This window comes from Cetorhinus maximus, chromosome 5 (assembly GCF_964194155.1).
Source record: "Cetorhinus maximus chromosome 5, sCetMax3.hap1.1, whole genome shotgun sequence".
NCBI classification, from domain to species: Eukaryota; Metazoa; Chordata; class Chondrichthyes; order Lamniformes; family Cetorhinidae; genus Cetorhinus; species Cetorhinus maximus.
This window is the reverse complement of record NC_135883.1, coordinates 82,423,586-82,448,926: the sequence shown is the minus strand read 5'-3', so window position 1 is coordinate 82,448,926 and position 25,341 is coordinate 82,423,586. Positions and strand designations below refer to the sequence as shown.

The 25,341-nt window shown below is 42.0% G+C and overlaps 1 protein-coding gene across 4 annotated transcripts in view; it reads right to left on the bottom strand.

Annotated features, from left to right (window-relative positions):
• The window catches only part of ptprk (protein tyrosine phosphatase receptor type K), a 640,293-nt gene that overhangs the window by 407,392 nt on the left and 207,560 nt on the right, over positions 1–25,341 (bottom strand). The window lies entirely within an intron of this gene.

Here is a 25,341-nt window from a genome sequence, read left to right as displayed (position 1 = left end):
ATTGAAAACTGTTTAATCAAATGAGAATGGAAAGTTCTTTTTTTGGAAAAATATTCCTCCTACCAATTTCTGCCCCTCCTTTCCTTAAAGCACTTGCTGGCAAGTGGTTCAATGAGTCTTGTCCAGTTATTGATCTTCATGCATGAGTCTAGACTGGGCATTGATAGCCCATTCAAACACGAAGGCATCTCCTGTCCCCACATTTGTAGGACTCACTAGATGACTATCTGGTGATGGGATCTTGGTAAATTTTCCCTTTCCCTCAGGCCAATTGGGGAACCTCTACTACCTCACCACTGCCCCTCCACCACACCCTTACATAATTTAGCCAACTGTGTGCAAGAAACAAACCTGGAAGCTTCTGTATCACCAAGTTACACGTTCTTCTTGCCAACAGCTACAAATGGCAGATTAAAACCTCATCAGACAGCCACAGTTGCAAAAATATTAAAATGTCTCTCAAAACAGCACACCTACACTAACCAAAGAGATAGATTGAAGTTCTGTTTCCAAGCATTCACCAATTATGGTTAAGCATCAACTGCTGATAGATGCACAGATTCTTGAACTTCACTACTTAGACTCTCGCTAGTCAGTGGTTGAGATCTCAGGATCTATTTTCCTCAGATCTGTTTCTGGGAAATTGATATTCTGCAGCTACTGCATAGAGAGAAAAGGAGCAGAAACCAATCCACAGCAGAACTACACCTCCACTATGTAACTTGCTGGGATTTCTTGAAGCTCTCCAAATGGATGCAACTGGTCCTGCACTAATAGTAGGCAGAAATCCAACACTGTATTTAAAATAAGGCGAGAGGGCAATTTCAATCTACTACCTCATTTGCCTATGGCTATGTTTGTTGCATAGCCAAGAAAACCCAATATCATGATCTACTCATGGAACTTTGTCTCATCTGCATCAATAGCTAGAAGGTCCAGTCCTAAGCACTTAAGAAATAGGAAGAGTAGACCATCAAGTCCCCGAGTCTGCTCTGTCATTTTATACAATCATAAAATGATCTTTGGCCTCAACTCCACTTCGCACCCATTCCTCATAAGAAACCGAAAATCTAACTTGAAGGACCAGAATGCAGTTGTCAGTTTGAGAGGCCAATTCAACTTCAGCGAGGGTACAAAGTAAATAGCAGACCAGCTGCTCGCTTAAATAATAATGAAAGAAGAAACAGGAGCAGGACTAGGTCATTTGACCCCTCAAGCCTACTCTGCCATTCAATAAAATCATGGCTGAGTGTGGCCTTAACTCTACTTGGCTGCCTACCACCCCCATAACCCTTGATTACCTTGTCAATCAAAAATCCGTCTAACTCAGCCTTGAATATATTCAATGACCAGCTTCCACTTCTTGCTGGGCAAGAGAATTCCAAAGAATTCTCAAGAGAAGAAATTCCTCCTCATCTCCAGCTTAAATGGAGAACCCTTATTCTGAAATTGTGTCCCCTAGTTTGAGATTCTCCACGAGGGGGAGCATCCTTTCAGCATTTATGCCGTCAAGCCTCCTCAGATTATTATATGTTTGTCCTATGAGTATAGGCTCAACCTTTCCACATAAGACAACCCCATTCACCCCAGGAATGAGCCTTGTGAACCTTCTCTGAACTGCCTCCAGTGCAAGTATATCCCACCATAAGACATAATACTCTAGGTGTGATCTCACCAATGCACTGTACACTTGCAAAAAGACTTCCCTACTTTTATACTCCAACCCCCTTGCAATAAAGGCTAACATTCCATTTACCTTCCTAATTACTTACTGCACCCACATGCTAACTTTTTATGATTCATTTAAGAGGACAACCAGCGCCGCCCCCACACCCGCTCTACTACAGCATTCTGTAATCTCTCTTTTGTTTAAATAATATTCTGCTTATCTATTCTTTCTGCCGAAGTGGGCAGCTGCACATTTTCTTCATATATTCAATCTGTCAAATTTTTGCCAACTCACTTAACCTATCTATATTCTTTTACAGATTCTGTGTCCTCCTCACAACAGGCTTTCCAACCTTTCTTTGTACTGTAGCCAAATTTGCTGATGGTACAATAAAGTCTTAAAATCATTAGAAATAGGAGAAAAAGGCTCAAACAAAAACAAGAAATGCTGGAAAAACTCAGGTCTAACAGCATCTGTGGAGAGAAAAAAAGTTAAAGTTTCGAGTCTGTATGACTTCTTCAGAGCTAAAGGGAAGTAAAAATGTGATGAAATTTATACTGTTTAAGGGGGCTGGGGAGCAAGTGAAGCTGGATAGCAGGCCTGTGATAGGCGGAGGCAAAGGAGAGATTGCCAGAGATGTCATGGACAAAAGGATGTTAATGATACTCTTTCGAGTTATCAACAGTCACAGATTGCAACTCTTTTCGAGTACAATCACAGTTCTTGGTTTCCGGGAGTGGGACATGAACCCACAACCCTCTGATTCAAAGGCGAGGGTGCTATGAACTATAGTGATACTGGCTAAAGTGGGTACTAATGGTGGCATTAAGGTCAGAAAGCAGAATGTGAGAATAGCAGGATAAGTGTAAGCACTCTGGAAAGAACAAAATGAACAAGTGATAGATGACCCTTGGAATGGGGTAGGGGGAGGGGATAGCAATGGGAAGAAAGATTGAAAATGGGATAAACCAATGAATAAAATGAAAATAAATAAAAAATAAGTGGATAAAAAATAAAAATTAAAATGAATATTATAAAAAGGGGATGAGGATAGAGGAGTGTGTTCATGGTTTGAAGTTGTTGAACTCAATGTTAAGTCCGGAAGGCTGTAAAGTGCCTAATCGGAAGATGAGGTGCTGTTCCTCCAGTTTGCGTTGGGCTTCACTGGAACATTGCAGCAGGCCAAGGACGGGCATGTGGGCATGAGAGCAGGATGGGGTGTTGAAATGGTAAGTGACAGGAAGGTCTGGATCATGCTTGCGGACAGACCGAAGGTGTTCTGCAAAGCGGTCACCCAGTCTGCGTTTGGTCTCTCCAATGTAGAGGAGACCGCATTGGGAGCAGCGAATGCAGTAGACTAAATTGAGGGAAGTGCAAGTGAAGCGCTGCTTTACCTGAAAGGAGTGTTTGGGCCTTTGGACGGTGAGGAGAGGGAAGGTAAAGGGGCAGGTATTGCACCTTCTGAGATTGCATGGGAAGGTGCTGTAATAGGGGGATGAGGTGTTGGGGGTGATGGAGCAGTGGACCAGGATCTCCCAGAGGGAATGATCCCTATGGAATGCCGACAGGGGGAGATGAAGGGAAGATGTGTTTGGTGGTGGCATCATACTGGAGTTGGCGGAAATGGCGGAGGATGATCCTTTGAATAAGTGAGGACAAGAGGGGCCCTATCATGGTTCTGGGAGAGAGAGGAAGGTGTGAGGGCAGAGGTGTGGGAGATGGGTTGGACATGGTTGAGAGCCCTGTCAACCACCGTGGGTGGGAAACCTCGGTTAAGGAAGAAGGCAGACACGTCAGAAGCTCCATTTTGGAAAGTGACATTATCGGAACAGATGCGACAGAGGCAAAGGAACTGAGAGAACAGGATGGAGTCCTTACAGGAAGCAGGGTTTGAGGAGCTGTAGTTGAGGTAGCTGTGGGAGTTGGTGGGCTTGTAGTGAATATTGGTGGATAGTCTTATCACCAGGAATTGAGACAGAGAGGTCAAGGAAGCGACGGGAAGTGTCAGAGTGGGATCATGTCAAGGGGATAGAGGGGTGGAAATTGGAAGCAAAATTGATAAATTTTTTCAGGTCCAGATGAGAGCATGAAGCAGCACCGAAACAGTCATTGATGTACCGAAAGAAAGAGTTGTGGGAGGGGGTCTGAGTAGGATTGGAACAAGGAATGTTCCACATAGCCCATAAAAGAGACAGGCATAACTGGGGCCCATGCGGGTACCCATAGCCACACCTTTTATTTGAAGGAAGTGAGACAAGTTTAAAGAGAAATTGCTCAGTGAGAGAACAAGTTCAGCCAGACAGAAGAGAGTGGTGGTGGATGGGGATTGCTTGGGCCTCTGTTGAAGGAAGAAGCGGAGAGCCTTCAGACCATCCTGGTGGGGGATGGAGGTGTAGAGGGATTGGATGTCCATGGTGAAGAGGAGGCGATTATGGCCAGGGAACTGGAAATTGTTGATATGTTGTAGGGCATCAGACAAATCGCGGATGTAGGTGGGAAGAGACTGGACAAAGGGAAAGAAAATGATGAGAAGATAGGAAGAAATTAGTTCCTTGGGGCAGGAACAGGCTGACACGATCGGTCTACCGGGACAGTCCAGTTTGTGGATTTTGGGGAGGAGGTAGAAGCGGGCTGTCTGAGGTTAGGAGACTATGAGGTTGGAAGCTGTGGAGGGAAGATCTCCAGAGGTGATGAGGTCAGTGACAGTCCTGGAAACAATGGCTTGATGTTCGGTGGTGGGGTCATGGTCCAGGGGGAGGTAGAAGGAAGTGTCTGAGAGTTGGCGCTCAGCCTCTGAGGTAGAGGTCAGTACGCCAGGCAACAACAGCAAGGAGGAATAGGCCATTCAGCATATCGAGCCTGATCTGCCGTTCGATACAATCATGGCTGATTTGATTGTGGCCTTAACTCCACTTTCCTACCTATCCCTCATAATCCTTGACTCCCTTTGGTGAGAGGCAGAAAAGTGGAGTTAAGGCCATAATCAGATCAGCCATGATCTCACTGAATGGCAGAGCAGACTCAATGGGCCAAATGGCCTGTTTCCGCTCCTATTTCTTATGTTCTGATTTGTATCAACAGCTAATTTGGTTACAATACAATTTTATGCCATACTCAATTCTCCTTTCCATTTAATTTTACTTTAAACTCCCGAAGTTGACGCCCAAAATTGCAGACATAAACCCAGACCCGAACAACATGGTACAAAGAGAAGAACATAGTTTGTAAACGACACCCTGTTGCAATTTTAAATTTTAAGCTAAACATCGGGCTAACATAAATATTGCTTACTTAGCTTGACACTTGGGACAACAGTTATGTTCCCACACAAGGCTTTCAATGCCATTTATTCTCAACATAACTCTAGCAGAATTCAGAGCTCGAAAATCCTAATTGCTGTCTAGAGCTCAAAATAAACAGATGAGAATACAGGTTCAAATCATGTCATTACAAATATATATCAGCTGTACATTTTCATAACTGAAAATGATTGAGTGTAGCTGATTTAACAATTACGATATTGCTCCCTCGATGCAAACAATATCAAAAATTGGTGCACCAGGGTTAGAATCCTGACCATCAAATGCTGTCAACACAAAAACGCAGAGGGAAATAAACTATCCAAAGTTAATTATGGTAGAAATTCTGTACGAAAGAAAGACCAATCTGTGTTTAGCTGATGATTACCTGTTTGATGTCACCCAAACTGAGATTAAATCAATGGTTTCCAATCATGGCTAGGTATTGCTATTTTTCCATTAAACCACCAGGAGGAAAGGGAGGGAAATATTACATGTGCTTTTTTTTGGGTTTAAGGAATGAAGGAAATTATTATTCACTGAAAGACTGCTAAAATATTCTGTGGCTTAATAAGGAGAAGAGAAAAGCAAGGCTGAGGATTTATTGGCTTGTAATGTAACAGAGTCTCACAATTTGAGGTAGGAAATGTGCAACCTTTTCAAAGCATAACTTTTATTTATGGCTCAGTCCTATAGAGACTCATCAGTTTGAATCTATCCCTCTCTACAGTCAGCAGTGTATGGGAAGTACCCATGACCTTGTCAGATGCCAATTTTAGTATTCCCTACACAGACGTCACTGCTTTTCACGTAGTTGGAAAAACTCACTGAAATGCCAGGTCTCCACAGGCTGGAAAACAGCATTAATAACATTAACTTCTAAAGAGGATGACATTTTCAGTTATTTTGTTTTAAAACATGTGGTTTGGAGAAGAGCACAATCACTTTATATTGATAGCACTCCACTCCTGTACTTTGCCTCATCTTCAACGATAAGTATTCGGTGCCAGTTTTCCCAAGATAAGGCTCCTGTCTATATGGACTGGTCTGGTCTTTCAATCAGGTCATAATATGCATGTAATATACTGCAATTCTTCTGAAGTAGAAATTTGATTATTTCACCATATTGTGAGAAGGCAGGCTGAACCATACTAACAACATGATAAAACGGTGATCCAGACACAATCGAAACTCTAACCCAAAAACCACACAGTGTGATCTTCACTTCAATTTGTCATTCTGATCTTAAGCAAACTGTGTACTTTGAAACAAAGATGACAAATTCCAAGACATCCTTTTCCAGTAGCAAAACTCGAATAAATGCAAAAAAATATAAAATTATAACATCCAGATCAATGCACAAAACACAGGTGTTTCATGACTGGAGCTTTTCACTGAAGTGCGAAGCATGATTGTGCTCCTAATGGGATAAACAGCAAAAGATTTTCTGAAGTTCAGTGGTCAGGTTTGCATTACAAGCAAATAATTAGGAGCGGAAAATATATCCATTTTCTAATCAGCAAAAATGCTGTCTTTTTTGCACAGTATGTACTTCTTTCCCTGTAATTTGCATTGTGCACCTCCTCCATTGAAATACTGTAAATCAATACATACTATTCAAGTTAAAAGAAAATTGTGGTGCAAAAACATGCAGTAATTGGAACTGAATTAGCAGAGTGGTTTAGTGACCAACTAGGAAGGGAAAATGTCAATGTTCAAACAATCCTGCAAAGCAATTATGAACATAAAATACACCACTAATATTTATAGTAAAACCATAAATGAGTTATTTTTATTAAAGATAAATGGAAAATTTGTAAAAACTAAATTTTGAATACATTATGATACTTATTCAATGTGAAAAATATACAAATTCTAATTCAAGTAAAAATCACTAATCACATGATGCCCTCAAGGGAATCAACATATCAGACAGATTAACTTTGTTGGGCTGAATGTCCTTTCTTCATCTATGACTTGTCTTATAAAAGTTCCAAATATATCATGTACTTTTCAAAGAAAATTTTTAACAATGAAGGTAACCTGTAGGTGGCATAATCTGCTTAACTATATAACCAATTGCAAAATACCATAACGTCCATAGTGTACAGTGCAGCAGCCAATGCTATCAGTACATTGCAGCAAACTCCTCACAGTCTATCCCCATAAAATCTCTGCCAGACAGCTCGCCTATAACTCAGTTGGTTGGGTACGTGGAGGGTTGTAAAACCAGTGAGTATGAAGCTCTGAAAGGGGTGTAACCTGCCACTGAAGGGAAAGCAGTCATAGCAGAAAACTCCAAGTACATTGTGCACAATGGCACAGCTTAGACACTTCAGCAACACTGCACCCTTTCACCTGAAGAGTTGGAACTACGCCAAAGAGGATGGCTTTATTAGGACAAAAGAAAACCAAAATCCCTCAGGCGTTGGAAACCCAAAATAAAAACAGAAAAATGCTGTAACTATTCAGCAAGTCTGAAAGCATCTGTGGAGAGAGAAACAGTGTTAGCATTTCAGGTTGGTGAAAGCAAAATACTGCGAATGCTGGAAATCTGAAATAAAAACAAAAAATGCTGGAAAAACTCAGCAGGTCTGGCAGCATGGAGAAACAGAGTTAATGTTTCAAGTCCCTGTGACTCATCTTCAGACCATTTCAGATCAATGGCTATTCATTAAAACTGGAAAACGGTAGAGATGTTGTAACATGTTTTAACTAAGTAAAAGGGAATGTTGGAGGGCGGGCAAGAAAAAAATGGGAAGGTCTGTGGAAGGCAGAAGACATTAAATGACAAAAGTGATGAAGCATGGTATGAAGTGGTGACAATGGACAAGAAAATAAACAAAAGGCAGCTCTAGAGGAGGTGCAAATGGAAATCGTAGAATAATCAGTAACAGCTGCTATCAAAAAAAATTGGCAAAGATTACAATCCTAAATTGTTCAACTCGATGTCGAGTCCAGAAGGCTATAGAGTGCCCAATTGGAAGAGGTGTTCCAAAAAGCAGTCACCTAATCGCATTTGTCGTCCCAACATAGAGGTGACCGCATTATGAACAGTGACTAGAGTATACTAAATTGAAAGCAGTATAAGTGAATGGCTGTTTCACAATGTTTGGCACCCTGGACAGTGGAAAGGTAAACAGGTGCTACAACTACTGTGCTTGTATAGGAAGTTTCTATGGGTAGGGGAGAGAATGTTTGGGCGATTGAGAAATAGACCAGGGTGTTCAGAAGGAACCGCCCCTTCAGAATGCTGAAAGGGGGAGTGAAGATGTATTTGGTAGTGGCATAACACTAGAAATGGTGGAAATTTAGCAGTCTAATGTCAAGGCTGGTGGAATGGAAAATGAGGACAAGGGATTGAGGCTGATTCTGCGATGGGGGGGTGGGGGGGCACACAAGAATGCAGGACGTGAGAGGGACTTGTAAGAGAAGGTCCCCGGAGAAGAATAGCTCAGCAAGTCTTGGAAATGACAGTTTGACATCCAGAATGGGGTCAGGGTCCCGGGGATATAGGAGGTGTCAAACAGTTGGCATCCAGCCTCTGCAATGTAGAGGTCAGTTTGCCAAAGCCAACTCTTGACAGCAGGTTTAATGAGGAAGTTGGACCTGAGAGAACAGAATGCTGGAAGTTCAGAGAGAGGTAGGTTAATGTGAGCAGAGAAATTGATTTGGTTGATGTCACACCAGCAGTTCCAAATGAGAAGTTTAGAGAGAGCAACTATGGTTATGTTAGGGGCTGAAGAAAACCTTCTGATAAGCCATGGGTGCAATTTGTGCAAAAAGTGGTTACTGACTAAATCAATGGATTTACCCAGGTCCTGCGGAGCAGGCTGTAAAGGAACTTGGCAGTAATTGCGTTCCTCACTTGTACTTTTTTCATATAGTTCTAATCAAGGATGACAGGCTAAATTAGGAAGCATCAATTACAGGTGTACTCAGCCAGGGTCCTTCTTCACTCAATTAATCCTCAAATATGGAAGCAACATACTAAAGATGCTGGAATCTGAAATGAAAGCAGAAAATGCTGGAAATACTCAGCTCAGATTACATTCTGTGGAGAGTGAAACAGAGTTAATGTTTCAGATTGATGACCCTGGATCAGATAATGTCTGACAACAGAGACGTGGTAATGTATATCAGCAATCAAAGGTGCACAGTACATCATTCGTACAAATGGCAGTGGTGGCTGAAGAACAGTTATAGATGCTGAGATCACGTAGGGGACATCCAAATTATGTGAGCACCATGGACTGCTGCATATTGAAGGCATCTTGACTGCTTCCTGGACAACAATCATATGCATAATGATGTTTCTATGGTCTCATACAGCCTGAACATTAATAGATTACTTCATGCTGACTTAAACAATGAGGTGACAGGAAGGCCTCTGGTGCTCACAAGGGTGCTGTCTATGACATTCCACATTACAGGGAACTCTGCCACTGAGGAAGGGATGGCTAGAAGTGATCCAAGAGCACAAAAGCTGCTTTGTCTTAACTTCCATTTCTAAGAGAAGAGCTGTTCCTGTCACAGATTTGCTCTCAGATTATCCTGCAGCAAATTGCATAACTCTGACAGCCAGCTGTGTGAAGCAGAAATGACAACACTATGTATCCAATGATAGGTCCAAGTAATTGGTGAGATCTCCATAAACACCAGTGGTAGTGATGGGTGCAGCAAAAATGCATTGATGTACCTCCCCAAATAAACCACAAATTGCATTTCACTATGACATCGTATGTGACTGTGACAAAGGCAAATTATCCTTCTTTTTCCTTCTCGATCTGTAGCCTATGACACAGTTGACCACACCAAACCCTCCGACACCCCTTCACCATCACCCTTTTGGGTAGGGTTTGCACTTGCTGGATTCCATTCTTACCTCTTTGATTATAGCCAGAGAAGCGCCACTAATGGCTTCTTCTTCCTGCCCCTGCACAATCACCTTTGCTGTCCCCAAACAATCTATCCTTGGACCCTTCCTTTTTCTCATCCACATGCTGCCCCTCAGCAGGGTCATTTCTAAACATGTAATTTCCGTGTATAAGCTGATGACACACAGATCTGCCTCTCCACTACCTCTCTCTCAACCCCTCCACTGTCTCTAAAGTGTCAGACTGTTTAGACAACATAAGTATAGCATTGGCAGAAATTTCTTCCAACACTGGGAAGACTGAAACCATCCTCTTTGGACCCCACCACAAACTCCACTCCTTGCCATGGACTCTATCCCTCTCCCTGGCAACAACCTGAGGTCAAACCAGGCTGCTTGTTATCCCAGTGTCATATTTGATCCCAAGATGAGGTTTCAACTACATATCTATGCCGTCACCAAGATCACCTACTTCCACCTCCATAACATGGCCCATCTCAGTCCCTGCCTCAGCTCTTCTGCTGCTGAAATCCTCATCCATCTCTAGACTTCACTATTCTAACAGACTCATGGCTGGCCTCCCACATTCCAACCTTTGTAAATTTGAGGTTTAAAGGTTATCCACAACTCTGTTGCCCATATTCTAACTCACAAAAATCATCACGCCTGTGCACGATGACCTACACTAGGTCCCGGTTATGCAACGCCTCGATTTTAAAATTCTCATCCTTGTTTTCAAATCATGCATGGCCTCTCCCCTTTCTAGCTCTGTAATTTCTTCCAACCTCAAAACCCTCCTGGATATCTGCACTCCTCTAATTCCAGCCTCTTCAGCAAAACCAATTTTAATCGCTCCATCATCAATGGCTGTGCCTTCAGCTGCCTGGCCGTGAATTCTAGAATTCCCTCCCTAAACTTTTCCACCTCTCTTCTTCATTTTCCTCCTTTAAGACACTCCTGAAAACCTCTCTCTCCGACCAAGGTTTTGGTCAACTGACCTAATATCTCCTTATGTGGCTTGGTGTTGTGTTTTATTCTGTAATGCCTCTTGAAGGTGCCTTGGGTGTTTTATTACATTAAAGTCATTGCATAAATTCACGCTGTTTCTTTTGTTGTTCACTATCAGAATTTGCAAATTACCAAATAAATTACCATCCTCAGCACTCAAGTTTCAAGAGCTAGAATAAGGAAGGAAATTTAAAAATACCAAAAAGGAAAAAAATGACAATCCAAATAACTGGTTGGAGCAAAAAGAAATAGCAAGGAATCCAAGTCCTAAATCCAAATGTCGATACAATAGTTTCCCTTTAATAGATTTGTGCAGGCCAGGATTGCTGATGATGATCCCAAGACTGGATGTATAGACCTCTGAAAAAAGACAACATCAAATAAGCCTCTAATGCATTTAAATTGGGCCTCTCAAGTTTTTCTGGACAAGCACACACAACTTTCCGCATAGCCTGAAATTTCTTCATCCTAAGTTGTGGTGTGCCTTACCCCCAACACACAGGCCTTCAGGCCCCATCTCAATTTGCTATAGCCTTCAGCAAGGTGGAGGTTATAGTTGGGCATACAGAAATATATTTTTACGTTTATCTATGCTTAAAATGCTGCATGTTTGTACAGGTACAAAGATACAGTTTAAAATTGTGCATTCATTGGGATCCACTAATGATTTATCGGACGATCCACAATTATCTAAAATTCATCAACACTTGTGATTTTAAAAAAAATCAGAATCTGGCCAATTTTCCTATATATGATGGCAGCAATGTTTAATAAAATAAAAGTAATGTTAATTCTGGCTGAAAAACAATGTGCTAATGGCACTCAAATTTGAGTCAGCTTATCTCTTCACAAATCCAGGTGCACCCAGGGACAAGTAATACAGAACAAACTCATAAGCGGGTAAGCAAACTTTAAAGGGATGATGGAAATAAAGGGAATTATCACAATATCAGGAGAGGGGGTGGAGGGGGAGGGGTAAGTTATGGAAACTTTTAACAAGCAATGAAGCCTATTACTTGTCTTTATCATGAAAAGGGCCTTAAGACTATGAAAGCCACATGTACAAGCTGGCTGATTTTCCGTGAACCACTTGCATTTACATCAAGTTTTTAACGCAAAGAACATCTGAAAGTGCATTAGCAGCACAGTAAAAAATAAAAAATAAAGGTGCCTAAGCCGAAAGGAGTGAAATCTGGATCAAACAGATGAGTTTCAGGGAGAGTCATAAGGGAGGTGGAAGATTCTGGGGAATTTATTTCTATTCATTTACCGGATGCGGGCGACACCAACAAGGCCAACATTTACTGCCCACCTCCAATGGCCCTTGTGAAGGTGGTGATGAGCCCCCTTCTTGAATCACTGCATTCTGCATGTTGCACAGTGGCGTTAGGGAGTGTGTTCTGGGATTTTGATCCAGAGACGATAAAAGAACTGCAATATATTTCAACGCAGGATGGTGGCGTCGGATGCCTTTGTCCTTCGTGTGGTAGAGGTCACAGGTTTTGGAAATGCTGTCCAAGAAACCTTGCTGAGCTACTGCAGTCCATCTGGAAGGTGGATTCAACAATGGTAATGCATTGAATGTCGAGGCAGAGAGATGAAAATTTTGCTTGTTGGAGATGGTTATTGCCTGGCACTTTAGTGCCAAGAAACATTTGTGCCACACATCAGCCCAAGTTTGAATGCTGTCCAGGTTGTGACATAATGTATATGTGCCTTTGGTATCTTAAGCTGCTGTCAATCAATACTCAACTCTAGACAGGATGCGATGTGGTAGTCCTATGGCACTGTACTCAGTTTATAAAAGCAGCCCCACAAAGGCAGGTGTGCCGATACAGACTTGCAGTTAACACTATGGGCCAAAACTTCCAACTAGCGTCAGAAAGTGCTGGCTCGCAGAAATTAGAAGAAATAAATGCACACTTACCTGGTCTTGAAAATTGTGTTGCCACTTCCATTTGCCGGAGCTGCTTGGGCCTGCATTGAAAGAATCCTCGCAGGCCCTAGCGAAGTCTGGGGGTGTCCGGAGGTCGGGGGGCTATTTATTCATTCATGGGATGTGGACATCGCTGGTAGGCCAACATTTATTGCCCATCCCTAATTGCCCTTGTTCAGAGGGCATTTTAAGAGTCAACCACATTGCTGTGGGTCTGGAGTCACATATAGGCCCGACCAGGTAAGGACAGCAGATTTCTTTCCATAAAGGACATTAGTGAGCCAGATGAGTTTATACAACAATCGACAATGGTTTCATGGTCATCATCAGATTTTTATTTCCAGATTTTTACTGAATTCAAATTTCACTATCTACCGTGGTGGGATTCAAACCAGGGTCCCCAGAGCATGACCCTCGGTCTCTGGAATACCAGTCCAGTGACAATACCACTGCCTCTCCCCTTGGAGGGAGATTTAAATTACAAACTTTGGTTGGTTGCCAGTGCAGCGCAATTGTCCAGAGGAAGTTAGCACTTCTGGGCAATTGCCGTGTAAGCCCTTGCCTGGGAGCTTGCCAGAGGCTTTCCCCAGCGCATCTTTGGGGTACCTCCCAAATCCAACACTGGGGAGCAAGGAAGTTATTGGCCAATGTATACAGTCTTATCTTCTAATGAAGAAACTACAATATTGTTTTACCAATCCTTGTCATATGATTGGTATGCTATGACAAATAGAAGAATGGAACAGAGCTCTTGCTGCATGTGGGCACAGGCTGCTATGTTATCCAAGGAATTGCAAATGGCACTCGACACTATGGAATTACCAGTAAACAGCCCTAATTCTGACACTAAGATGAAAGGAAGGTGATTGATGCATATACAGAAGATTGTTGGACCTAGGACTCTACCCTGAATCACTCCCCCAGCTATATCCTGGGGCCGAGATGACTGGCCTCCACCAACCACAACCATCTTTCCTTTGTGCTAGGTACGACTCCAGTCAGCGAGAGTTTTTTCCCCTAGTCCCATCGACTTCAATTTTACCAAGTCTCCTTGATGCCAATGGCAGTCACATTCGCCTCTGGAATTCAGCTCCATGTTTGCACCCAGGCTATAATGAGATCTGGAGCAGAGTGGCCCTGGCAGAACTCAAACTGAGTATCAGTGAACAGGTTATTGGTTAGTAACTCTTTCGAGTTATCAACAGTCACAGATTGTAACTCTTTCGAGTACATTCACAGTTCTTGGTTTCCGGGAGTGGGACATGAACCCACAACCCTCTGATTCAAAGGCGAGGGTGCTATGAACTGTATATGCCACTCAATACCACTGTCAACAATACCTTCCACCTTGCTGATAATTGAGAGCAGACTGATGGGATGGTATTGTTCGGATTGGATTTGTCCTTGTTTTTTTGTGGAGAAAACATACCTAGGCAATTTTTCCACTTTGTCAGCTAAATGCCAGAATTATAGCTCTACTGAAATAGCTTGATTAAAAGTGCAGCCAGTTCTGAAGCACATGGTTTTTATTGTACCCAGTGTGCTCAGCCACTTGTTACATGGAATGAATCAAATTGGTTGAAGACTGGTTTTGCTGACGGTGGGAATCCTAGATGAATCAGCCATTTGGTACCTTTAGCTGAAAATGATTGTTAATGCTTCACCCTTGTCTTTTGCACTCATATGGGGCTACATCATCATTGAGGATGGGGACATTCATGGAACCTCCTCCTATTGTTTATATACCCATCATCATTCACATCTGGAAGCAGTGGGACTGGAGAGCTTTCCTCTAAGCTCAACTGTATCTATAGCAAGCTGTTTCCACTGTTTAGCATGCACATAGTCTTGAGTTCCTGGTGTTGTTTAACATTTTTCTTGGGTATGTCTAGCAAGAAAGATGTCAGAGGTTCCTCTGGAAGGTTTAAAGTTAGCGGGTCTCTGGAAGATTTTCCACAACCACAGGAAGTCGGCAATTCAGAATACTGCACGTCAGGAATTTCCCTGCTATGGACAAGAAGAAAATACCTTCCACAGCATGATTCATCTCCCTTAAGGATAGTTACAAAGAAAATGCTTCAAAGGCACTCTGAAGTTCTCCTTAAAGCGTAGCAGCATTGACATTAATGCTTGGGAGAAGCTTGCTCCCAGCTATTCAGAACGGTGACAACTTGTTCATCAAGCTGCATCACGCTTTGAGTCACAACGTCTTAATGATGAGGCAGAGTGGTGGCAGAGAAGGGATGAAAAAGAAAAGAAAATCCTCCACTCCAGATCCAAATACGTTGTGGGACATCCTGCCCCATGTGCCCAAAGATACGTGGGTCAAGAATCAGCCTGTTCAGTCACAAGACGACCCTTGGCAGAAACTCACGATCCTGAGTAGACGCTATCCTTGAATCAGGGGCAACCAATGATGAGTCCTATGTTGTAGCCTCAGCAGGTTGGCACCTCATTTTGGAGGTAATAACATAGGAACAGGAGTAGGCCATTGAGCCTGTTGAGCCTGCTCCACAATTCAGTTAGATCATGGCTGATCATCTACCTCAACACCACTTTCCCCACGCTACCTCCATATCCCTTGATGCCATTAGTCTGCAGAAATCTATTGATTTCTATTTTGAACATGCTCAAATGATTGAGCTTCTGCAACCCTCTGAGGTAGAGAATTCCAAAGATTCACCATCCTCTGAGTGAAGTGTCCTCATCTCAGTCTTAAATTGCCCGCCCCTTATCCTGAGATTGTCCCCTGGTTTTAGGCTCACCAGCCAGGGGAAACATCTTATCTACTTCCACCTTGTCACGCCCTGTAAGAATTTTGTAAGTTTCAATGAGATTACCCCTCATTCTTAGAAACTCGGGGGAATATACAGATCCAGTCTCCTCAATCTCTCCTCATAAGACAATCTCGCCATCCCACATTTAATCTGTTGCACTCCCCCTGTGGCAAGTATATCCCTCCTTTGATGAGGGAACCAAAACTGCGCACAATACTCCAGGTGAGGTCTCATCGAGGCTGTATATAACTGCAACAAGATATCTTTCCTCCTGTACCCAAATCCCCTTGTGATGAAGGCCAACATACCATTTACCTTCCTAATTGCTTGCTGCACCTGCATGCTAGCTTTTAGTGGCTCATGAACAAGGACATCCAGGTCCCTTTGGACGCCCGCACTTCCCAACCGCTCACCATTTAAATAATATTCTGTCTTTCTGTTTTTTCTACCAAAGTGAATAATTTCACACTCATTCTCATTATATTCCATCTGCCATGTTCTAGCCCATTCACTTAGCCTGTCCAAGTCCTCTTGAAGCCCCCTTGCATCCTCCTCACAACTTAATTTCCCACCCATTTTGGTGTCATCAGCAAATTTGGAAATATTACAGTTGGTCCCCACATCATTTATATAAATTGTGAACAGCTGTGGACCTAGCACTAATCCATTAGTAACAGCCTGCCACTCTGAGAATGATCCAGTTAATCCTACTCTCTGCTTTCTGTCTGTTAACTAATTCTCAATCCATACTAGTATATTTCCCCCAGTCCCATGTGCTCTAATTTTATTTACTAAACTCGTGTGGGACCTTATCAAAAGCCTTCTGAAAATCCAAATACACCACATTCACTAGTTCTCCTTTATCAATGCTACAAGTAATATCCTCAAAAAACTCCAAAAACTTTGTCAAACATGATTTCCCTTTCATAAATCCACCTTGCTACTGTTCCTAACATGATCTCATACACGCAATGGGAGGCGGTGGCTTAGTGGTCCAGAGACCCAGTTCAAATCCCACCACCAAATTAAAAGGCTAATGATGACCATGAAACCATTGTCAATTGTCAAAATAACCCACCTGGTTCACTAATGTCTTTTAGGGAAGGAATTCTGCTGTGATTACCTGATCTGGCCTACATGTGACTCCAGTCAATGTGGTTGACTCTTAAATGCTCTCTGAAATGGCCTAGCAAGTCACTCAGTTCTCAAGGACAATTAGGGACGGGAAGTAAATGCTGGCCCAGCCAGTGACGCCCACATCCCATGGATGAATAAAAAAAACTCACTGAATCAGAGTTGGCAAATTGGATTGATGATAATGGTCACATGAGGAACATATCTAGCAATAGGCTACAGATGATGGTTGAAAACAATTTTGCTGCTTCTGTTGGCCCACACTGCCTCATGGTTAGATCTGTTCTGAATCCATCACATTTAAGCATGGTGAGAATGCCACACATCATGATGGTCAGTATCCTCAGTGTGAAGATGGGGCTTTGCCTCCACAAGGACTATGGGATGGTTACTCCTACTTGCTGAAGCTACAATACAGGATTCATCATTGTCGACTCCTACCAATACCCGTCAGATGCATGTGTGACATGTAGATTGGTCAGGGCGAAGCCAAGTAGTTTTTTTCCCCTTGCATTGGTTCTCTCACCACTTGCCAGAGATCCAGTCTGGTAGCAATGTCCTCAGGGTTCAGCCAGCTCCATCAGTAATGGTGTTACCAAGTTATGGCTACCAAGATGTTCACTGAAGTCACCCACCTGGAGTACATTGTGCCCTTGTTACCCTCGGTGCTTATTTCAAGTAATATTCAATGTAGGAGATCTTACAAACAGATAAATGATTCTTCAGCGGAGGGAAGGCAGTAGGTGGTCAATAATAGGTTTCCTTGTCCATATTGACCCTGATGCCATGAGACTTCATGGGGTCCAGAGTTAGTGAAACTTCCAGGGCCATTCCCTCCTGACTTGACACCACTCTGCCTGGTCTATTCTTCCATTGGGATAGGGCAAAAATAGAGATGACAATGTTGATAAAAGCTATGATTTAGGATGGCAGCCATGGTGGGACGAATGGAGCTGTCAGACGTTGACCTCTTCTTCTCTTCATTACTGAACTCTTCTTGAATGAATTACTGATAAACTAGATGAATTTTCCATTCTATGTGGTGGTATCTTCTTTTATGAACTGCTTATCACATGTTTACTGGTATATTACAACTGGATCTGGGCTGTTACCAAAAGGCACAAATGAACTGGGACTTTCAATCTTCTCTGGATCTTGAACAATTCTTCTCAGTCATTTCGTTTTCCAACTATTAAGAGTAGCACCATAAACAAAAATTGCAGTCACTCTGGGCAAGTAAAATGTAAATCAGTACATTACTAAAAATCGATGGGTTAAGCATGAGGAGAAGGGAAATAGAATGGTTGAGGAGAGTGTGGAAGTGGCGAGGGAAATAAGCAGAGGTTTGGGAGTAGTTCTAAAGGTAATGGGTCGGATTTTATGGGGCAAGAGTTGATGGTGAACTGTTAGCATTCATCATCATTTCCCCCCCTCAAACTCACTCCAAATTTAGGATGTTGGGCATGTGCAGGTTAGTGCTAAAATCCTGAAGTCGCCCAGTGCTCTAACATGGGTTGCTACGTTCAGCCCATGTCTATGTCTCAATCTTTATTTTGCCCTATGTAGAAGCTTTTAACAGCAATTTTATTTTACTGCTTTGTCTCCTGGTTGCTTGGACAACTTGATGACATCGCTGCTGCTCCACATTGGAAATTGCCAGTAAAGCACACTAAAATCAGTTGCATTCCCACTGCATGGTGATAGAGGTGAAATTCTAGCCAGAGAGGTCATTTGATCTTCTCAGTGAAGCTTACTTCAAGGTCAACAATGAGCATCCTTGTTGGGTTGGAGTTTGCAGTGAGCAGTGCGTTGTGTAATAAAGGTGATTGAAGGAAGAGAAAAAGAAGAAAATTGTTGGAACAAAGGGTTCACAGAGAGGTAAAGGGAAGAGAGTTGGTGCAATGGCAGGAGTGAGGAGCCTTTTCCCTTTAGAGATCCAATTTATCTCTGAAGAAGAATCATACAGACTCGAAACTTTAACTCTTTTTTCTCTCCACAGATGCCATTAGACCTGCTGGGTTTTTCCAGCATTTTCTGTTTTTGTTACTATTTATCTTTCCAACATTTCCTACTTTGCAGATTTCCAGCCTTGAATATTTAAATAAAAATGTTTTTGTACTTTTGGAAAATTATTTAAAAATATAACCACTTCAGAGATGATTCATAGAACTACAAATGTTCATTCTATAAACTATTTGATCTATGTTCAATGTTGCTTCTTTCAATAAAAATCATTGGTTTCTCAATTTTTATGCAATTTTTGTTCCCATATATCTTAAGCATACTTGTTCATAACTGACAAGCAGAACAAATTTGAAAAATTGACAAGCTGTAACACTATGAAGAAAGACAAAAAACCTACATTATGTACCTGTAACACTGGAATCAACACATTAGAAAAGTTTAGCAATGCGATCACAGTAAGATCTGGAGAAACCAATTTTAGGAATTGGACAGAATTACTTGCAAAAACATCTACTGCTATGTGCGCAAGTTAGGATGTGATATTTCCAAGGTTGATTGTTCTGACTTCAATTCTGTGCTTTTGATTTTAAAAGCCATACCATACATTGTGGAAAATCAATTATTTGGTGTAAAATTGTCAAAACAAGTGAATGTATAGCGGCACTTCTGCTTTGTACAACAGCAAAATTCTGGAAACATTATTTGCCACTGAGAGTTATTAGAATTCAAATTAACTAGAAATGTAGAAAACTGCTGGGAAAGATAGCATTAGAGAATGTAAAAACTTTCCAACCTGTACAAAAGTCTGTATTTTCTGCCCTTGCATTTGCCCTTCTTAGTTACCCTATAATATGAGAGCTGATAACTGGACCAGACTGGATGTTATGCTTCACCCAGGAGATTACATGGCTACTGGGGGACGTGGGAGAGTAGCCAGTGTCCAGTCATGGTGACCTAGGCATCACTAGCATGAGGCAGGTTTGATGAACCTGATGGTAGAACTTGATTCTAGAACCTATTTTTTAAATGAAATCTTAATTTGAAAAAAAGAATTTGCATTTATACACATGTATTTCATAGTCATTTAAGTACTTCTGAAGTGTAGTCATCGAAGAGAGTTAAAAACACATTCCTATCCAGTTCACGGAAAGCTCAAAAAAGTCAGATTTTACAGCTGAATTGAGGTATTCAAAATGTATAATGTGCGAGATGATCCATTTTCTTGTTTCAAAATTTTTGCCAAAAGGCAGTGAAACTTCCCCACCCCCTTGCTTCAATTTTACTAAATTTAAAAGGATTACAATGAAATGATATCAAAGCATAAGATACTGTGGGTGTTCTCAATTAGATTTTGTATAATGCATCTGATGCTCTTCCGTCCCCTTTTAAAAATAGTACAGCTTTCAATTATTTTACATAGTGTAAATAAAATAGCTTTCAAAACACAAAACCAAAGAGCCAGAGAATACATACACATATATTCATATCAAAACTCAGTTCAGTAAAATTTACTAGAATTGTTATGAAAATTAGTCATTTCCAACTACATTACTTCATCAAGCCATTATGCAATAAGCTTGAATTGCAATCAACCCGCTAAATACAAATTTGTTCAATATTTTCATATAATTTGCATGCCATCTGGCTCCATTTCTTTGATGCTGCAATCAAAATTGAAGGCAATTTTTACAATTTTTAAGTGTGTACACAATGATAACAATGTATATTTTTCAATCTGGCTTTAAATTGAAAAATTTTAACATGGGATCCAATTCTAATCAACAAGTTTCAGTATCTAATCAAAAGGTTAGATAACATTCCAACAGTCTGATTTGATACTTTGACTCTAAATTATGGTGCTCCACCTCGCATCACTGCTATAGGGTACAATTTAATGATTGAGTTTATCATTCCCCTAAATTAATGAATGTCCTTTATCCTACTGTTGGAGGCATGCATTCAGCTGCCTAGGGTTAACATCCAGAATTTCCTGCCTAAAAATATCCCCACCTCTTTCTCTGCCCTTAAGGCACTTTTTAAAACCCAACTCTTGGAACAATTTTTTGGTCACTTATTCTAATGTCTTATTTGCCTTACTGCCAAATCTTGTCTGATAATGCTCCTGTGAAACACTGCCAGAGGTCCCTTGGATATTTGCCATCCTTGCTCAGACAAAGAACATCAGACAGTTGGGATAATTTGCATTTACCTCACATCTTTAAGATAATAAAATAGCCAAAAGTGCTTCACAGGAGCTTTATCAGACAAAATTTTCTTTCACCCTGCATTTTAGCTGCCTGGTGGATGCCAAGCTGGGGCTAAGGAGATGTCAACTTAGGCGTCCTATTCTCCAGGTCAAGCCAGCTTACATAGGGTACCATGTTGGAGACAGAGGACTCCCATTCAAAGCAAGGTTCACAAAAATGACAAGGTCTTATGGGTTCTGGTCTAATTCGCATGATTTCTACCATTCTCCTGTGTGATCACAGTGGGTGAAAGAAAGAAACTTACCAGCCTTCTAACTAGAAGATTGAAGCCCTCCCAAGGGTCCAAGCCTGGACCTCTGAAAAACAAAGCTAATAAAAGGAAGCAGTCCTGCTTTACAAGGAGCCATTTTAAACTCGCAGGGTTGCAACCAATTAGAAATAAATTTGGACAGGTCTGAGAGAACAATCAGGTAACTTATACTGGCACCTGGGTATTGTAGTGTAGTGTTCATAGATGTTGTAAAAGTTCATTTTAATCGCTAAGGGCATCAAAACGGCCCTAATCAAAATCAGAAACTATATCATCTATGACCATGGTATGATAGATTGAGTATCCTTTATCTGAAATCCTCAGGGCCAATTGTGTTTCGGATTTCAGATAATTTCAGTTTTCAAATGCCGCCTACTTACATCACAATAGCCCAAGCCTAGGCTAGCTATAGTCTAAAGTAAATAAAATGGTTAGAACAGAAAGGTGCATCACTGAATATCAGTAAAGGGTACTTGCGATAAGTTCCCGCCCGTGACGACATCTGTGATTCTGCTTGTAGGAAAGGCTTCAGAGTGTCGATGTACTCTGCAGGGATGCACTAATGAATAGATCTTCTAACTTCATCTGCCTCATCAACATTTGTTTTTCTTTGGTAATTTTGACTTTTATTTTATAGATAACATCATTTTTTGCTCACTTATACATTGTTCGAGTGTATCTATCAATTCATCACACCTCTTAATATCATCTATGGACACTTTCTCCACTGTATTCACTATGTCATCCTCGTTATCACTATTGTTATCAAGCTGACCTTGACATAACACCATTTTTGAAGTCTCCCCAGCAAAGAATGCATGACAGGAGGATTGTTGTCGATATTAAACACTCCCTCAATATCCTCGGCCTCCAGCGTATTCACACATTCCATTGATATACTTTTTCATACTCAAGGAGCTGGTTTACCAGATTTTTTCCTTGTTCACACAAAAAACTTCCAAGTCTTCATCAATATTATCCGTCTTCAATGAACATTGTTGCGGGCCAAAAACTGTACCAGCCGTTGACTAAGATGTCTTTATAAACAAGGCACAAGCAGATGCATAAATGGCGTCCTTAATTGTAAACATGTGCCTCTAATATAAAGAGGTTGAGAAATCAATCAGAAAACATAACCCTGGTTACCCAGGCTCGCTGACTGGCAGAGTAGTGAACAGGTAATGTCCTAATGCCCATGAAGCACCTGGAACATTTGCTCTTACTGATTACAACCAATTTATATTTATGTGTGCCAGCCACATTGGCACAACCAAAGACAGTCAAACTATCCTGGGCATCCTTAAGACTCATTGGTTCATTCTCCTCAGCCGTTGCTAGCTAGCTTTCCTAAGGACGTACCGCCCGAACAGACTTATTGCATTAGCACTGTAAATTTGCTCAGGCGAAAGAGGTTGAATCTAAAATTAGCTTAGCAAACTCACCAATAAATTTTTCAGTGGCATCATGGTCTGCAGTTGCTTTATCACCACAAACTTTCAGAAACTTGGTACCATGACGCTTCTTGAATTTCTACAACCAACTTGTTATGCATTCACGTGTGCCTTCAAGCCTCAGTTCTTCGTGGTAGATCTTGGCTTACTGCATGATCAATGAGCCAGTCAGCGGAACCCTTTCACTCTTACGCTGAGGAATCCACTTCATCATAACATGATCATGTTCATCATTTTTCAACTTATGCAAATGTTTCCCATTATTCATTAACGTTTGTGGATCACTTTCAAAATAAAATTTCCAACAATTTGCCTTCCTTCTTCTTTAAATCATATATGGTGGTGATACCCACCCCATACTCCTTACTCAGTTGCCTCTCAGATGCACCCTGGTGAAGTTTCTGCAACAACTCTACTTTCGTAGCAATTGATAACTAATTGTGCTTCCTTTTCCTTTCCCCATCATTAGCCATAAGGGTATCAGATGGCCTTTTTGACATGTTCACCACAAAAATTGCAAGGTAAACAAATACAAATGAATAAACAGACAAACTTGCTGCACGCAAGGTTGGGTGCGGTTGGTGAGGTTCATGTTGGCTCAGGTAGTGTCAACTGAGATCAGGGACTTACTATGCTCAAGGTCAATGAGGTTTTAAAAAAAAGTGCGTTTTTTTTGGATGTGTTCAGTTTTCGGATTTACGGATAAAGGATACTCGGCCTGTTTCTTCTTGTCCTCTTCAAGCTGTTTGCAGTATTTGTTGCAGTTGACTATACCATTCCATGCAAATTACTTTCCTCCATTGTCCAGCTCAGAGGCAACAACCTCACTTGGTTCCACTCATAACTGTTCAACATTACTGGCGCAACTTCAGTAATAGTATTTCTTCCCATCTCATTACTTCCAGGGTTGCCCTGTATCTATCATTGGTTGCCTCCTCATCCACATTTTGCCCTTTATCTATAGCACATCTGTGCAAAAGATAAGGCTGAAGCATTTGCTACAATCTTCAGCCAGAAGTGCCAAGTGGATGATCCATCACGGCCTCTTCCGGAGGTCCCCAGCATCACAGATGCCAGTCTTCAGCCATTTCGATTCACTCCACGTGATATCAAGAAATGCCTGAAGGCACTTGATAGTGCAAATGCTATGGGCTCTGACAATATTCCAGCAATAGTACTGAAGACTTGTGCTCCAGTACTTGCTGTGCCCTTAGCCAAGCTGTTCAAGTACAGCTACAACGCTGGCATCTACCCAGCAATGTGGAAAATTGCCCAGGTTTGTCCTGTACACAAAATACAACAAATCCAACCGAGTCAATTACTGCCCCATTAGTTTACTCTCCATCATCCAAGTCATGGAAGGGGTCATCAACAGTGCTATCAAACAGCACGTGCTTAGCAATAACCTGCCCACTGATGCCCAGTTTGGGTTCTGCCAGGGCCATTCAGCTCCTGACCTCATTAGAGCCTTCGTTCAAACATGGACAAAAGAGCTGAACTCCCAAGGTGAGGTGAGAGCGACTGCCCTTGACATCAAGGCCGCATTTGACCAAGTATGGCAGCAAGGAGCCCTCGCAAAACTGGAGTCACTGGGAATCGGGGGAAAACTCGTTGCTGGTTGGAGTCATACCTAGCAGGAAGGATGGTGGTTGTGGTTGTTGGAGGTCAGTCATCACAGCTCCAGGGCATCATTGTAGGAATTCCTCAGGGTAGTGTCCTTGGCCAAAACATCTTCAGCTGCTTCATCAATAATCTTCCTTCCATAATAAAATCAGGTGGGGATGTTTGCTGATGATTGCACAATGTTCAGCCGCATTTGAGACTCCTCAGATACTGAAGTAGTCCATTTCCAAATGAAGCAAGACCTGGACAATATCCAGGCTTGGGCTGACAACTGGCAAGTAACATTCACGTCACACAAGTGTCAGGCAATGACCATCTCCAACGAGAGAGAATCTAATCATCGCCCCCTGACGTTCAATGGCATTACCATCACTGAATCTCCCACTATCAACATACTGGAGGTTACCATTGACCAGAAACTAAACTGGGCTAGCCATATAAATACTGTGGCTACAAGAGCAGGTCAGAGGCTAGGAATCCTGTGGCGAGTAACTCACCTCCTGGCTCCCCAAAGATTGTCCACCATCTACAAGGCACAAGTCAGGAGTGTGATGGAATACTCCCCACTTGCCTGGATTAGTGCAGCTCCCACAACACTCAAGAAGCTTGACACCATCCAGGACAAAGCAGCCCACATGATTGATATCACATCCACAAACATTCAGCCCCTCCACCACCGATGCACAGTAGCGGCAGTGTGTACCATCTACAAGGTGCACTGTAGGGATTCACCAAGGCTCCTTCGACAGCACCTTCCAAACCCACGACCACTATCATCTAGAAGGACAAGGGCAGCAGACAGATGGGAACGTCACCGCCTGAAGTTCCCCTTCAAGGCACTCACCATCCTGACTTGGAAATATGTCGCTGTTCCTTCACTGTTGCTGGGTCAAAATCCTGGATCTCTCTTCCTAACAGCACTGTGGGTGTACCTACACCACATGGACTTCAGTGGATCAAGGCAGCAGCTCACTGCCACCTTCTCAAGGGCAACTAGGGGTGGGCAATAAATGCTGGCCCAGCCAGCAAAGCCCACATCCCGTGAATGAAAAAAAAATCTAAGGGTTGTGAATGAAACTGAACATT